The following is a 16,404-nucleotide window of genomic DNA, read 5'->3' as shown; positions in this document are numbered from 1 at the left end:
CTCCAGGGCATGTGGGATCTTCCTGGCTCGGGGATCAAACCTGTGTCTCCTGCATTGGCTGGCGGATTCTTTACCACTGAGCCACCAAGGAAGCCCTCTAAATATTTTTTTAAGGCAAGCATTTTAAAAAAGTAATTTTTTTTTAAGATCCAAGGCCTTTAAAGACTCAGATGAGAGCTGGCAGGAATGTGAGGGAAGTGTTGTCGGAAACTGGAGGAAGGAGACGCTGGTGATGCCACTGCCTGCAGCCACGTGGACGGAGGGAAAGGCACCCGGCGGGCTTGTGATCTAGTCAAGGAGATTCGGAGCCAGGGCTGCCTGGTTTCCACTAGTTACTCATAATAAGTCAGGGGGAGAGAGAAATGAACAGAAAGGCCATTAAGCTGAAAGGAGCTCGGACTGGATGGTTTTCAGCTCAGCCAGAAGACAAGTTATGCTAGAATCAAGGAATGGCTTCCAAGCAAAAGGTCAAATTCAAAGCCCTGCCAGAAAAACCATGGCCCAGTGACAGACCCTAGACTGTGCCTATAAATCATTTTGAAAGGTTTCAGAAAGACATAAAGCCCTACCCCCAGAGCACTCTTGTCAGACAAATCAGTGAACTCCGGGAGTTGGTGATGGACAGGGAGGCCTGGCGTGCTGCGATTCATGGGGTGGCAAAGAGTCGGACACGACTGAGCGACTGATCTGATCTGATCTGAACGAGATTAAAAGTGCCTGACTGCTGTGGCCTGAATGCTCCTATCTCCCCCAGATTCCTACATTGTAATCCCAACCCCCCAACATGATGGCATTAGGAGGTGGGGTGTTTGGAAGGTGCTTAGGTCAACTTAAAAAATGCACGTGAGAGTTTCAAGTTAAGTTTTATCTGGGGCAAAATGAGGACTGCAGTCTGGGAGATAGCACCTCAGCTAGCTCTGAGAAACTGCTCCAAAGAAGCAGGGGGAAGGTCAGTATGTGTGTGATTTGGGTGAAGGCAAAAGACTCTTGAGAGTCCTTGGACTGCAAGGAGATCCAACCAGTCCATCCTAAAGGAGATCGGTCCTGACTGTTCGTTGGAAGGACTGATGCCAAAGCTGAAACTCCAATACTTTGGCCACCTGATGCGAAGAGCTGACTCATTGGAAAAGACCCTGATGCTGGGAAAGATTGAAGGCGAAAGGAGAAGGGATGATGAAGATGAAATGGTTGGATGACATCACCGACTCAATGGACATGAGTTTGAGCAAACTCCAGGAGTTGGTGATGGACAGGGAGGCCTGGTGTGCTGCAGTCCATGGGGTCGCAAAGAGTCAGACACGACTGAGCAACTGAACTGAACTGAACTGAACTGAAAATACATGCAATCAAGCCTGTTTACTTTTTAGAACATTTCTACTGGTCTCATGAAGCTTCTGCTAGTCATGAGAAACAGTCATCGCCATGATGGATTTTAGTCCTTTTCTAGATATGAGGAGATACAAGAATTGGGCTCATAAAGTCAGCTCCTGAGAATATCTGATTATCTGAAGACCCATCCTGCCAGTTTTCCGGGAGCACAGAGTGCCTCATTTCTGCTGTCTGCCCTGAACCCCTTCAGGGGGTGTCGGAGGTCAGCAGCTACAGTGGTACATGACCTAATCCTTGAGGAGGTAGATGGCAAGCACCATGAAAGTGAAAGGCGCTCAGTCGTGTCTGACTCTTTGTGACCCCTTGGAATTCTCCAGGCCAGAATACTGGAGTGGGTAGTTTTTCCTTCTCCAGGGGATCTTCCCGACCCAGGAATCGAACCAAGGTCTCCTGCATTGCAGATGGATTCTTTACTGGCTGAGCTATGAGGGAAGTCCAGCGAGCACCATACCCAGTGCCAATTTGTGGTTGAAGGGTGGAACCCCCTGAATGGGATTAGCGTTCTTATACAACAGACCCCACCGAGCCCTCTAGCCCTTTTCACCATGTGAGGGCACAAGGAGACGTCTGCAACCCGGAGGAGGGCCCTCACCAGAACCCAACCAAGCTGGTACCCTGGACTCAACCCTTCCGGCCTCCAGAACTGTGCGAATAGATATCTGTTGTTCATCAATTACCCAGTCCGTGGTGTTTTGTTACTGCAGCCCCAATGATCTGAGACACTCACAGACCCTCGCAATAAAAGGATGGTGCTCCTTGGCACTTCCCTGCTGGTTAAGATTCTGAGCTTCTGCTGCAGGGGGCACAGGTTCAATCCCTGGTTGGGGAACTAAAATCCTGCATGTCAGACGGTGCAGCCAAAAAATTACCTAGTGCTCCCAGAAGCTTCAGCCCATTCATTGCCCCTCAGCTGTCTTCAGAAGCCCTATCTTTGTGGAGAAAATCTCATCTCGAAGAGATTTGGGCGTATTGTCTTTGTCTAATGGAGATTAGCAGAGAATCCATAAAGTTTTTATGAGAATTACATGCACAGAATCATTACCGATTTGGACTGAAAGGGACAGAGGTAGTACAAGGAAAAAGGAGGTCTTTGGACCCTCACAGTTCTACTGACAAGAAGCAGGCTGAGAATATTCCCCAGCTGCTAACACATGATACCTTCATGAAAAAGGAAGGATGAGTCACAGGGAAGGACCAAGAGCCCAGAGGGCAGTCAGGAGCCTTGGAGTATGGTTTCCAAGCCCTGAGACATGATTAAAGAACTTATGACATTTGCCTGGCTTGGAATCTTCATGGACCAGCAACTGCTTCATACTCTCGTCTTCTCCCTTTTTAAAAAAAACTTTTTATTTTGTATTGGAGTATAGTCTCTGGTGGCTCAAATGGTAAAGAATCTGACTGCGAATGCAGGAGACCCAGGTTCAATCTCTGGATCACAAAGATTCCCTGGAGAAGTGAGTGGCTACCCACTCCAGTATTCTTGCCCCATGGACAGAGGAGCCTGGGGGCTACCGTCCAGGGGGTCGCAAAGAGTCAGACACAACTGAGCAATTAACACACATACATAGCTGATTAGCCAATTAACAATGTTGTGATGTTTTTAGGGGAACAGCAAAGGGACTCAGCTATATGTATACCAGAGCCTTGTAGTGTGGTTCCCAAACCCTGAGACATAAATTAAGGAATTTAACAACAGTTGCTTGGCTTGGAACCTGTATGGACCAACAACTGCTCCATACTCTCATCTCCCTTTTGGAGCAGGATTGTCTAGAGTGGTTATTCTGTGTCTGTCCCACGGTGTGTTCAGTAGGGCAGGGTGTATAAACTGAATATCCATGGCCCATTAAAGTTCATTATGAAGCCCTAACTCCCAATGTGATGGCATTTGGAGGTGGAGATTTTGGAGGTAATTAGGTTTAGATGAGACCACAAGGGTGGGGTTCTAGTGATAAGATTGTAAAGAGACCAGAGAACTAGCTCTGTCTCTCTTTCTCTGTCTTCCATGTGAGGATACAGTAAAAAAACGATCAAAAAAAAAAACAAAAAAAAAACCCAGCTCCAAGCCAGGAGGAGAATCCTCATCAGATCTTAACCGCACTGGTACCCTGATCTTGGACTTCCAGCTTCCAGAAACGTGAGACATAAATGTCTGTTGTTTAAGGCCCCCAATCTGCAGGATTTTGCTACAGTAGACTGAGCTGACTAATACACAGAGGGTTGGGGTGGAGCAGATAATTTAGCAAGAAGAACTGGAATGGAGCAATTGGATTTAAGGAACTATGATAACACTTGGACCTGATGTGCACTGTGAGATTTCGGACATTGAGCAGATGCTATCACAGGGTGAGATTTCAGGGGACTCTGGGAGGAGCTGACTGTATTCTGCACATGGGAAGGATACAAATCTCTGGTGGGCCATGGTGGTCTGCAAGTTGGCACACGGAGATCCCACCTGCCTGGGATTCATAGCCTGTCCAGCCCTTCCCCTCACAATGATTAGTCTGTCTGACCAACAGCACACGGCAGAAGTGATGGTGCGTCACTTTTGATATTAACTGATTTTTGCGCCTTATCTCTTTCACCGTCAGATCGCTTGCCCTGGGAGAAGCCAGCAGCCCTCTGAAGAGGCCCATGTGGTGAAGAACCGAGGCTGCTGGCCAAAGTCAGCAAGGAATGGGGGCTTCCTTCCAACAGAGAAAACAAGATGCCTGGGCCGTCTTGGATGCAGATCCTCCGGCCCCATCCAGTTTCAGATGACTGCAGTCTGGCCAGCATCTGGATGGTGACCTAGAGACCCTGAGCCAGAGCCACCCAGCTAAGCCACTCCCAGATTCCTGACTCTCACACTAAAATTTTTAAAGTCACTATGTGTATTAACCACTTGTATTAAGATGTTTTGATTTTGGGGGGCTCCAAAATCACTGCAAATGGTGACTGCGGTCATGAAATTAAAAGACGCTTGCTTCTTGGAAGGATAACTATGAACAACCTAGACAGCATATTAAAAAGCAGAGACATTACTTTGCCAACAAAGGTCTGTCTAGTCAAAGCTATGGTTTTTCCAGTAGTCGTGTATGGATGTGAGAGTTGGGCTATAAAGAAAGCTGAGTGCTGAAGAATTGATGGTATTGAACTGTGGTGTTGGAGAAGACTCTTGAGAGTCCCTTGGACTGCAAGGAGATCCAACCAGTCCATCCTAAAGGACATCAGTCCTGGGTGTTCATTGGAAGGACTGATACTGAAGCTGAAACTCCAATCCTTTGGCCACCTGATGCAAAGAGCTGACTCTTTGGAAAAGACCCTGATGCTGGGAAAGATAGAGGGCAGAAGGCAAAGGGGACGACAGAGGATGAGATGGTTGGATGGCATCACTGACTCAATGGACATGAGTTTGAGCAAACTCCAGAAGTTGGTGATGGACAGGGAAGCCTGGAGTGCTGCAGTCCATGGGGTCCCAAAGAGTCGGACACAACTGAGTGACTGAACAGAACTGAACTGATCTCTGGGGCCTGGAAAGACTGCCCCTCCCAGGGCTAGCCATTTACCGGGGATAGAACTCGGCTTTCACAGGCACATGTGAAAAGATGCTCAATATCATTAATCATCAGGGAAATGCAAATCAAAACCACAATGAGATATCACTTCACAGCTCTCAGAACCACCATCATCAAAAAGACCACAAATAACGGATGTCGGCTAAGATGTGGAGAAAAGGGAACCCTCATATGCTGTTGACGGGAATGTTAATTGGTGCTGCCACTGTGGAATATGGTATGGAGGTTTCTCAAAAAGTCAAAAATAGAGTTACCATATGACCCAGCCATTCCACTCCTAAATACAGATACCCAAAAAAGCAAAAACACTAATTTGAAAAGGTACATGCACCCCAGTGTTCATAGCAGTGCTATTCACAATTGCCAAAACATGGAAGCACCTTAACTGACCATCAACAGATGAATGGATAAAGAAGATGTGCTGCATATACAATGAATACTACTCAGCCATAAATTTTGCTATTTCCAGCAATATGGATGGCTTTGGAGGGCATTGTGTGAAGTGAAATAAGTTGGACAGAGAAAGACAAATATTATATGATATTACTTATATGTGGAATCTAAAAAAGTACAACAAGCTAATAAAGGGAATCAGGCTCACAGATAGAGAGAACAGACTGGTGGTTACCAGCAGAGAGGGGAGGAGGGGCAATATAGGAATGGAGGATGGGGAATTCCAGCCATTGGGTATAAGATAGGAAGCTCCATAAAGTGTTAGTCACTCAATTGTGTCCTATTCTTTGCAACCCCATGGACTGTAGCCCACCAGGCTCCTCTGTCCATGGGACTCTCCAGGCAATAATACTGGAGTGGGTTGCCATTCCCTTCTCCAGGAGATCTTCTTGACCCAGGGATCAAACCCAGGTCTCCTGCATTGCAGGCAGATTCTTTACCATCTGAACCACCAGGGAAGCCCTTAAGATAGGCTACAAGGACCTTTTGTACAACACAGGGAATATAGTCAGTATTTTGTAATAATGTAAATGAAGCTTACCCTTCAGTTCAGTTAAGTTCACTTCAGTCGCTCAGTCGTGTCCAGCTGTTTGCAACCCCATGGACTGCAGCACGCCAGGCTTCGCTGTCCTTCACTATCTCCTGGAGTTTGCCTAAACTCATGTCCATTGAGTCAGTGATGCCATCCAACCACCTCATCCTCTGTTGTCTCCTCCTCCTGCCTTCAATTTTTCTCAGCATCAGGGTCTTTTCCAATTCATTGGTTTTTCGTATTAGGTGGCCAAAGTATTGGAGCTTCATCTTCAGCATCAGTCCTTCCAATACATAGTCAGGGGTGATTTCCTTTAGGACTGACTGGTTGGATGTCCTTGCAGTCCAAGGGACTCTCAAGAGTCTTCTCCAACACTACAGTTCAAAAGCATCAAATATTTGGCACTCAGCCTTCTTTATGGTCCAACTCTCACATTCATACATGACTACCGGAAAAACCATAGCTTTGTCTATATGGACCTTTGTCGGCAAAGTGATGTCTCTGCTTTTTAATACACTGTCTAAACTTGTCATAGCTTTTCCTCCTAGGAGCAAGTGTCTTTTAACTTTGTGGCTGCAGTCACCATCCTCTTTTAATAAAAGATTCACTTTTAATAAATGGAATATGGCAGAAGTGACGGCTTGTGCCGTCTGAGACTAGATCCTGTGAGACATTGTGACTTTCTCCTTGTCTTCTCTTGGACCGTTCATTGTTGCAGACTACTTTTTTTTTTTTCCCTGCTGTGCAGCATGTGGAATCTTAGTTCTCTGATTAGGGGTCGAAGCCACGTCCCCTGCCTTGGAAGTGTGGAGTCTTAACCACTGAACTACCAGGGAAATCCCTGTTCATTGTTTTTTAAGTAGCTCAGGTGGGGTAATTAGTTACTCAGCAATAGTTAACCAAGCCACTGTACATTTAACTACCCTCCCCTCTATTTCCTGTGAACTGTAGGGTAAGTTTAGAGGGTTGATGAGGTTCAGGTTAAACATTTTTGGCAAGAGTCTTCATAGGTTGTTTGAAGAATTTCATGTTCTAGGATAGCAGGGGGAACATAATGGTAGATGCCCCATGGTGAGTCATTTTAAGTTTAATCACTTGTTTCCTTTACTAAGTATCTTGTACCATGTGGTACAACTAAGCGTGAACCAGGCAGGCTATGGTCCTTAGGGTCGCAAACAGTTGGGCACGACTGAAGCAACTTAGCAGCAGCAGCATTATATAGGCTTGATCTTTACCTTGAGTTGTCATAATCTGTGGGGACATAGTAAGTCATAAAGATGTCACTCAGTCACGTCCAGCTCTTTGTGACTCCGTGGGCTGTAACCAGCCAGGCTCCTCTGTCCATGGAATTCTCCAGGCAAGAATACTGGAGTGGGTAGCCATTCCCTTCTCCAGGGGCTCTTCCTCACCCAAGGATCGAACCTGGGTCTCCTGCACTGCAGGCAGATTCTTTACCATCTGAGCCACCAGGGAAGCCCATAGTAAGTCATAGTAGTTATTTAGTAAACTATTATATATTTATTTAATAAAAGTGAATGCTAAAGAAATGTTTATTAACCCCCCAAATTACTAGAATAAACACTTCAAATAAAACTATCATAAACTACAGTTTCACATTTCTGCAGATAAAGTTGTTTTGAAATAAATAGCATTACAGTTAATGAATCTAAGTTAAGAAACATTTACAGCAGCTCAACTCATAATTGCCCCAAGCTGGTAACAACACAAATACCTTTCAACGAGTGAACAGATAAACAAACAATGGTACTTTTTTGCTTGGGAATACTACTCATTAAAAAAGAACATATTATTTACACATCTTGCAAAGGGTTCCTTCCCAGGCCCAGTGTGTGTGTTCATGTCTGTGTGTGGATGCCTCCCCAATTCAACGAGCAATTCTTGGGTGCCCGTAGAGTGTCCAAGAATTCAACTCAGTCTACCTGGAGATCAAAGCAGATTCCATAGGTAAAGGGCTGTCCCACCAGACCACTCTCCACCTCAGACTTCAGTGGAAACCTGTGCTTCTGATCAACGGGCTACAAACTGGAGGTTCCAACGACCTTTCTAATTCAGGATGCCAACTCCAAGTCCAGGTTGTACCCTGTACCTCTGAACAGCTGACTATAAATCACCCCTTCCTTGGGTTCCATTAATTTTCTAGAGCAGCTCACAGGACTCAGCGAAACCCAGTTACTCACAAGATTACTGGCATATTAGGAATCAACAGTCAGAAGAAGAGATACATAGGGCAAGGCATGGGGACAGGCAATGAACTTCCAAGCTCCCGGCTCTCTCCAACCCCCACATGTCCACCAACCCCAACCCTCTGAATCCTGTCCTTTCAGATTTATATAGACGCTTCATTCCATATGAATGGGTGAAAGAAGCTGGTCTCAAAAAGTTACACAGGACATGATCCCATGCTATGCATTCTGGAAAGGCAAGACCATAGGAAGAGAGAACAAGTCAGTAGCTGCCAGAGGCTGGGGCCTGGGAGAGGGTTTGACAACAGAACGGCACCCAAAGGGATTTTCTGGGGTGCTGGAAATGTTTTCTATCCTGATTGTGGTGGATACACAGGTCTATACATATGATACAATGCATGCAACTGTGTACCAAATGTGCATTTTACAGTATGTATATTTAAAATAATTTAAAATGTATAAGGAGACAAATATAAAAATATGGCAAATATAAAAAATATAGCAGTAATTCCTTACCTGGATATTTTTCTCTAAGTATTTGTTGCCCAGTATTCTGGTGAACAAGGGAATAAATCCTGTTAACAAAGTCCTTAATTTCAAGAGAATCCCATGAAAGGCGTATAATCATCATGTGTTTCTTTTTCAGTGAAAGACCAAAGAGGTCCTTCCTGAAATCCTTAAACTATAACTTGTTTAATAAGTAACCTGTACCTGTCCTTGCTGACATAGCTGTACCTGTCCTTGCTGACATAGCTCGCTTTTATTGTTCTTATAAACTGTGCTTCCCCTAAGCTCCATGTCGCTTAGACATTATATCACAGGATTGCTTTAACACTCCCTTTGGATGAGAACTCTGACCTATGGTGTCGCTATGGTAATGGGTGCTTAAGTTGTTTTTCAGGAATTGGACAGCTCTCCAAACTTGAATCAGTTAAGACTGGTTGGGACCACTAACCCTCCAATTGAGCCTTTGAGTCAAAAGCATGGACTTTTAAGGTCAGAGAGCCAAGAACTCCACCCTTAGGTCAGGCTAACACTGACGTTTCCTGAACATGCATCCCATAAAGAAGTACATTCTAACTCACACACACATGTACAGTTACACCTGCGTAGAACACCAATTGCGTCACCTTTGTCTTGCCTCCAGTCATCACTCCCCACACCTCAGGCCAGCCTCCTTTTTCCTATAAAATCTCCAGCCCTTCGCCTTTGTGGGGAGCAGATTCAAGACTTGTTCTCCCCGCTCCTTGCTTGATTGCCTCGTGAACAAACCCTTTCTCTGCTGCAAACCCCTGCATCTCAGCAGCCATGTTGTGCATCTATCTGGCCAATGAACCAGGTATTGGGAGATGCATTTTAATTTAAATTCCTGCAAGTGAGAAAGGTCACAGTGTCAGGGTGAAGGTGCGGTATCTACCAGCGTGGTGTCAGTGTGGAAAGAGGGCAGAAAGGGACAGCCCAGTTCTGCTCATTCAAAGTCAGGTGCCAGGAGGGCAGGTTCCAAATCCTTCGAGTTGGAAGCCAGCAAAACACTGACCAGGCCATCATGGAATCCATTTATCAATTTCCTTTTCTTTCTCCCTGACTATTCCCTGGTGGCTAAGATGGTAAGAGACTCTACCTGCAATGCAGAAGACCCAGATTTGATCCCTGGGTTGGGAAGAGCCCTTGAAGAAGGAAATGGCAAACTACTCCAATAGTCTTGCCTGGGAAATCCCATGGATGGAGGAGCCTGGCAGGCTACAGTCTGTAGGATCTCAAAGAGTCGGACATGACTGAGCAACTAACACTTTCACTTTCACTACACAATTGATAGCTATTGGTCTGAATAATAAATCTTAATTTTTAAAAATGGATAAATATCATTATATTTTGGCATTCAAACCAGAAGGCACAGACCTTCTTGAATGACTATGCTTGCTAGCTTTCTGTCTTTCTTTCAAAGGTGAAAACGTTCCTTTACCTTACAGGAAAGCAGGGAAATGTTTTTAGGATTGAGGTCTATTTTTCTAGAAAAGCACTGCATTCTGACACCATTTAGGGTCCTAGTTGTATTTGCTATCTCTTGGGTGTAACAAACATCCTTAAAATTTAATGGCTTAAAGCAACAAGGTATTGTTTGTCAAGTTTCTGCCTGCCTCCCTGGGGTCAGACTGCCGGTAGAGATGCTGAGGCTGGAGTCAAAGGTGGCCTCAGATCCCAGGACCTTGTTTGGGCTGCAGGATAGGCTTCTCCCTCCACATGGTCTCTGGCTGTACCACCACACTGAACACGAAATTTACAACACCTCTGAAGGCCTAGCTCCAACATTGCACAAAGTCACTTCTGCTGTATTCTATTGGCCAGAGTAAACCAGGACATCAGAGTCAGAGTCAGAGCCAAAGGGGTGGAGAAAGAGGTCTCCTCTCTTGATTTAGGGAAGAGCAGCAACATCATACCACAAAGGAGGGAGGCCTCAGGACCCCGTTTGTGGGCCCACAAGCATCACAGTGCACCACGCTGTTGCGAGTAACGTTTAAAGCTCATGTAAACATGAATTAAATTAGCTCTCAGCTCTGAAACTGTAACCTGGGTGAAATCAGACTAAAGATCTATTTTGGATCAGAAGCTTGCATTCAGTCCAGCTTTGATGCAGTTAATCCTTATTTAAAACTATCAGAAACCTCTCATAGAACAGCCAGAGAAATCTGACCCTGCAATTTTTATGGAGCGTTTAACCATCAACTGAGAGAAAAGTAATGCGAATCCACCAGCTATTTTTAAATGTACTATTATTATCTAATTGTATGTCAACTCCCTTAGGTTTCCTGATGTCTAAACATTTCACAATGTTGTAGAATAATGATGAGATCCCATTCCCAAGAGGATGCGCGCAAAGCTGAACATAAAAGTGAACTGGGACTGTGATGCTGCTAGGTCCCTGGAGCTGAAGGTACAGAGAAGGCTAGGATAATCTTTGTGTCCACCACTCAGATTTGGCACCTCATCACTGTGGGCTGCCAAATCTTGTCACACGCTGGCACTAAGGAGGAACGCTTGGGTGACGACCAGGGCTATACCGACATCTGACCACCTCTACAGTCTGGGCTTCCCAGGTGGCGCTAGTGGTAAAGAATCTGCTGGCGAATGCAGGAGACGTAAGAGATGCAGGTTCGATCCCTGGGTCGGGAAGATCCCCGGGAGAGGGGAATGTCAACCCACTCCAGTATTCTTGCCTGGAGAATCCCATGGATAGAGGAGACTGGCAGGCTACAGTCCATGGGGTTGCAAAGAATCAGACATGACTGAAGCGACCTAGCACGAATTAGTGCTTTGGAATTAGTTTGGGCTAATTCCAAAAATTCCCTGGGAAGAAAGTACCATGCAAAAACATCGAAGTTGGGAACTGTCCCCACACCTGCCCCGTTACTCACCCTCACCAAGTTCATCATGCTCCCCTCCTCCACTGCAAAGCCTTTGCACTAGCAGTCCTCTCTGACCTTGAAGTTGACCCCCAAGGGTAGGTAATGCAGCATACCTCGAACCTTAGCAAGAGCTTTGGCATCCTGGGAAGTGCTTTGCCTTGCTCCTCTGTTGCCTCCAGCCCAGATTTTCTGCCTTCATCCATCCTTAGGGAATGTTTTTTTTCTCTGATCCCTTGAGTCAGGGGTCCTTTCTGCAGCCCCCGACCTGTGCCTGAACCTTAGTGCTGGAGAAGAAATACAGCACCCTGGGAACAGGTGCTGCAGAGATACTGCGCAGCTGGACTTCTGAGTGCTTGCAGATGAACAGGGGAGCAGAGAGGAGAGGCGCAGAAACAGACGAACGCGGAAAGAAGGAAGAAAATGCGTGCTTCTGGAGACAAGTATTTTCTTTTCACATTTCTGCTGATCCAAAGATGACCCTTAAATAGTTGTCCTGTAGGAGCCTAGAAGGGTTTTGCAAATGTGGGGATGGGCATGGGTTGGGGTATTGTATGTGCCACAGAAGGGGGTGCCCCATGTTATAGGCACTCCCATCCCCTCAACACAGATGGATAGTGAAGACTTTGTCCCAAACCAGAAGAATCTGAGTTTTCATCCAAAGCTGTTTTCTTATTGTAGCTCAATTGGAAGACATAAACGTGTGCACGTGCGCTCAGTCGTGTCCGACTCCACGCACCCCATGGACTGTAGCCCACCAGGCTCCTTTGAAGTGGAATTTTCTAGGCAAGAATACTGGAGTGGGTTGCCATCTCCTCCTCCAGGGATCCTCCCAAATCAAGGATTGAACCCGCATCTCTTGTGTCTCCTGCACTGGCAGACAGGTTCTTTGCCACTAGCACCACCTGGACTGTATGTGTCCTGGGCACTGCCAGTGTTCAGCCATTCTCTCTCCCTGGGAAATAAACGACTAAACCTTTATGACTTCAGGTGTCTCTCCGTCCCCCCAAGCTGTGTCGGTCCCCATCTGCCTCCTCATCCCTTTCCCCACCCTCCCTCTCAGGTCTTTGCCCCTGTGTTTTCCTGCCCTCTCTCCTGATGGCAACCCCCGCTGCCCTCTTCTCCTACCAAGGCTGGGGTCCAGGTCATGGGCTGACCACCCTGTCCAGCTCCAAGTCCTGGGGTGGCTCCCAGGACCTGAAGATTCAAGTTCAGACTCCCTAGTGTGGCATCCAAGTCAGGTCTCAGTCTGCCCTCTGGGACTGTCTCCCTGTCCCCACCCCCTGGCCCGTCTCCCCCACTCCAGTCCTCCTCTTCTCACAGCCAAGTGCATCAAGCGCTCTCCCACGGCTGGGCTTTCACCCATGCTGAGCCCCCATCCTGCTCCAAAGTCTCCTGGAGGTGGAGGCAAATATTATTTCAGCTTTCAGCTTGCTTTCCCCATGCCCTCACCAGAACCCCCCTCTCCAACCAGCTACTACCGAGCATTCCTGTGGATTTCTGCCCTCTGTGTGTAAAAGGGTGACAGCTGAAAGTTGGAGTGTCTGCCTCCCTCCAACACTGGGGCAAGGATGCCCACACTGGACAGGGTCCTCCCTGACCTGGGTCTTATTCCTCTCAGTATAGTGAGCTATTCCTCCTGTAGGTCCCTGTAGAGTAGGCTTTCTGTACAGGAGGCTCTCTGTCAACACCTGGGCGGTCATTTATTCTGTGCTGTTGCAGGTCTATTCATCTGCTTTTTGACCTTGCCCCACCTCCGTCTTCCCCAGATATCTAGAATTAGGTCTTTGATGGTTACTTGAAATGTCAGAGTTACCATGGAGCCCAGCAGTTCCACTCCCGGGAATATAGCCAGGAGAACTGAAAACACATGTCCATATGTAAATGTTTATAACAGCATCATTCACAATATCCGAAAAGTGGAAACTATCCAAATGTGTATCAACTAATGAATGGAGAAAAATAAAAGGTTCTGTATCCATACAGTGGAATATTCTGTGTGTGTTAGGCGTTCAGTCATGTCCGACTCTTTGCAGCCCCATGCACTGTAGCCCACCAGGCTTCTCTGTCCATGGGCTTCTCCAGGCAAGAATACTGGAGTGGGTTGCCATTCCCTTCTGAAGGGGATCTTCCCAACCAGGGATCGAACGCTGGTCTCCCGCATTGTAGGGACATTCTTTACCTTCTGAGTCACCAGGAAAGATTATTTGCTGATAGGAAGGAGGTGCTGTTCCATGCTACACCATCGATGGACCTTGATAGCATTGTGCTCAGGGACAGAAGGCAGCCACGAAAGATCACGTGTTTTATGATCTCCTTTAAGGAAAAGGTCAGGAGAAGGGGGTGACAGAGGGTGAGACGGTTGGATGGCATCAATGACTCAATGGACATGAGTTCGAGCAAACTCCGGGAGATGCTGAAGGACAGGGAAACCTGGCGTGCAGCAGTCCACGGGGTCGCAGAGAGTCAGACACGACTGAGAGACTGAACAACAAGTCAAATCTATAGACATAGAAAGTAGCCTAGAGGTTGCCAGGGGCTGCGGGGAAAGGAGGAATGGGAAGCCACTGCTAATGGGTATCGATTTCTTTTCATGGGAAGGAAAATCCTATAAAATTGATGGTGATGGTGAGGGCACAACTCTGTGAAGGTATAAACCACTGAAGCGGACACGGGCGGATGAATGGCATGGTTATGTGAGTTATGTCTCAGGAAAGAGGTTAAACATAATTGAGCACTGAAAATGGGTATTCTGGTCCTTGGAGGGATGTACATGGTCTAACAGTTCTAAGTGCAAGAAAATCGCCTCAGAAACAGCCTCCTGCTGTTGGTCACCTTTTCTGCAAGGCTCCCTTTTCCCTTTTCTCTCTTCCCCGACATGGGTTGGGGTGGGGTGGGGTTGGGGGAGGCAGAGGGTGGGTGAGGAACCTCTAGCCGCCTCCCCTGGGGGGCAGGATGCCCGGTACAGGGGAGCCCTCCCCCACGCCGAGCCCCAAGTGCTGCGGTCGCGGGCAAGGGGGACAGCGACACTAACGACGGCGTTTGACCCCAGGCGCAATCCCAGCCGTCCCGGGAGACCCCCGGAACCAGCCGTAACCGGACCCCAAGTCCAGAAGGAGCTTCTCGAGGGCGCAGGTGGCGGCGGCAACCCCTGGATCGGGTCCCTGCGGGGTGGCTGCCGATCTCCGGCTGCGGGAGAAAGGAGACCCGCGGGCGCCGTGGGGCCGAGGAGGGTGGTGTCCGCGGGTGGGTGCGATGCCCCCCACGAGGGCCGCCCGGGAGTGGGGTAGGGCCTCAGGGAAAGGGGCGCAGAGTCAGCGGAACCCTCCCGACTCTTCCAGCCGGACCGGGTCAAATCAAAGGGGCGGCTGGAGGGCGGGAGGTTCACGGAAAGACAATGTTTGTTTGAGGGAGAAAAGCAAACAGCAGCGTCCGGAGCACTACGGATTGGGGGTCGCGGAGAAAGCAGCAGCGAGGCGGACTGGAGCTAGAGTGGGGGGCTGCTGGGGACCCCGGGATCATGTGGGACCCCAGCCGGGCCGGGTGGGCCCAGGAGAGCCAGCCGAGGGGTTGCGTAGGGAGACAGCAGTGTAGACAACTGTAGACGCCTTGTGCACGGAGTGCACCGGTACAGGTTAAACTCCATCACTGTGCGCTGGCAGCCCAGTCACTCAGATAGAAACCCAGTCCCAGGCGCCCCACAGGGTCCTGAGTTTGCCTCTAAAATGCTCGCCAGCCATGAATCTGACACAGGAGAAGAGGGAGCCACTGGTGAGCTGGGGGTTGAAAGGAGAGCCTCTCCAGGTCTGAGGTCATTCAGCCTGGCGGTGACCCTGGGGCTTCGCCTCTGAGGCCGGCTCGGGCCCCTTGTCACAAGTTGTCACAAGTTGCCGTCTCTGCTGCCCTCCAAGTGCCTGGATGCTTTAGGAGATGGTGGCAGATTCATCAAGACTTGAGGGAGGAGCAAGCGGGCAGCTGTCTCTTTGGTCTTTTTTCTTATAATTTTTTTATCACCACAACAATTTGTGCTAATTATTTATTAATAACAATACATAAAATACACGGAATAGAACAATAGGCCTCCAAAGATGCCCATCGACAACCTGTACATTTGCTAAAGGCCCCGCCAACCCTACCCCACCCCCAACCCCTTCGGCAAACCAAAAAATGAAGAGCCTTTGCAGATGTGATTGAGTTAAGGATCTTGAGATGGGTGGTTACCCTGTACCATCCAGGGGGAGACAGAGCAATCGCTGTGGTGCTGAGCAGGGGGAGGCAGGAGAGTCAGAGTCAGAGGAAATGAGAGGACAGAGCAGACGCCAGAGTGATGGAGTGATGCTGTTGCCAGCTCAGAGGATGGGGGACAGAGATGGGGGACAGAGCCATTTGCAAATGGCTGCTGCTGCTGCTAAGACGCTTCAGTCGTGTCTGACTCTGTGTGACCCCATAGACAGAGCCCACCGGGCTCCTCTGTCCTTGGGATTCTCCAGGCAAGAATACTGGAGCGGGTTGCTATTTCCTTCTTCAAGGCATGCGTGCATGCTAAGTCGCTTTAGTTGTGTCCAACTCTGTGCTGCCCTATGGACAGCAGCCCACCAGGCTCCTCCGTCCACAGGATCCTCTAGGCAAGAATACTGGAGTGGGTTGCCGTTTCCTTCTCCAGAAAATGGCTTCTAGAAGGTGGAAAAGACAAGGAAAGATTCTCCCCTAGAGCTTACAAAGGAAACCTAGGCCTGTAGAAATCCTTGACTGCAGGCCAGGAAACCCATTCATATTTCTGATCTCCACGACTAGAAGATCACAAATGTGTGTCATTTTAAGCCACTAAGTTTGTGGCAATTTGTTACAGCAGCAACGGGACATAAATATAG

The sequence above is a fragment of the Bos indicus x Bos taurus genome, chromosome 20 (genome assembly GCF_003369695.1).
Source record: "Bos indicus x Bos taurus breed Angus x Brahman F1 hybrid chromosome 20, Bos_hybrid_MaternalHap_v2.0, whole genome shotgun sequence".
NCBI classification, from domain to species: domain Eukaryota; kingdom Metazoa; phylum Chordata; class Mammalia; order Artiodactyla; family Bovidae; genus Bos; species Bos indicus x Bos taurus.
The sequence above is the reverse complement of the archived record's forward strand: the minus strand, read 5'-3'. Positions refer to the sequence as shown.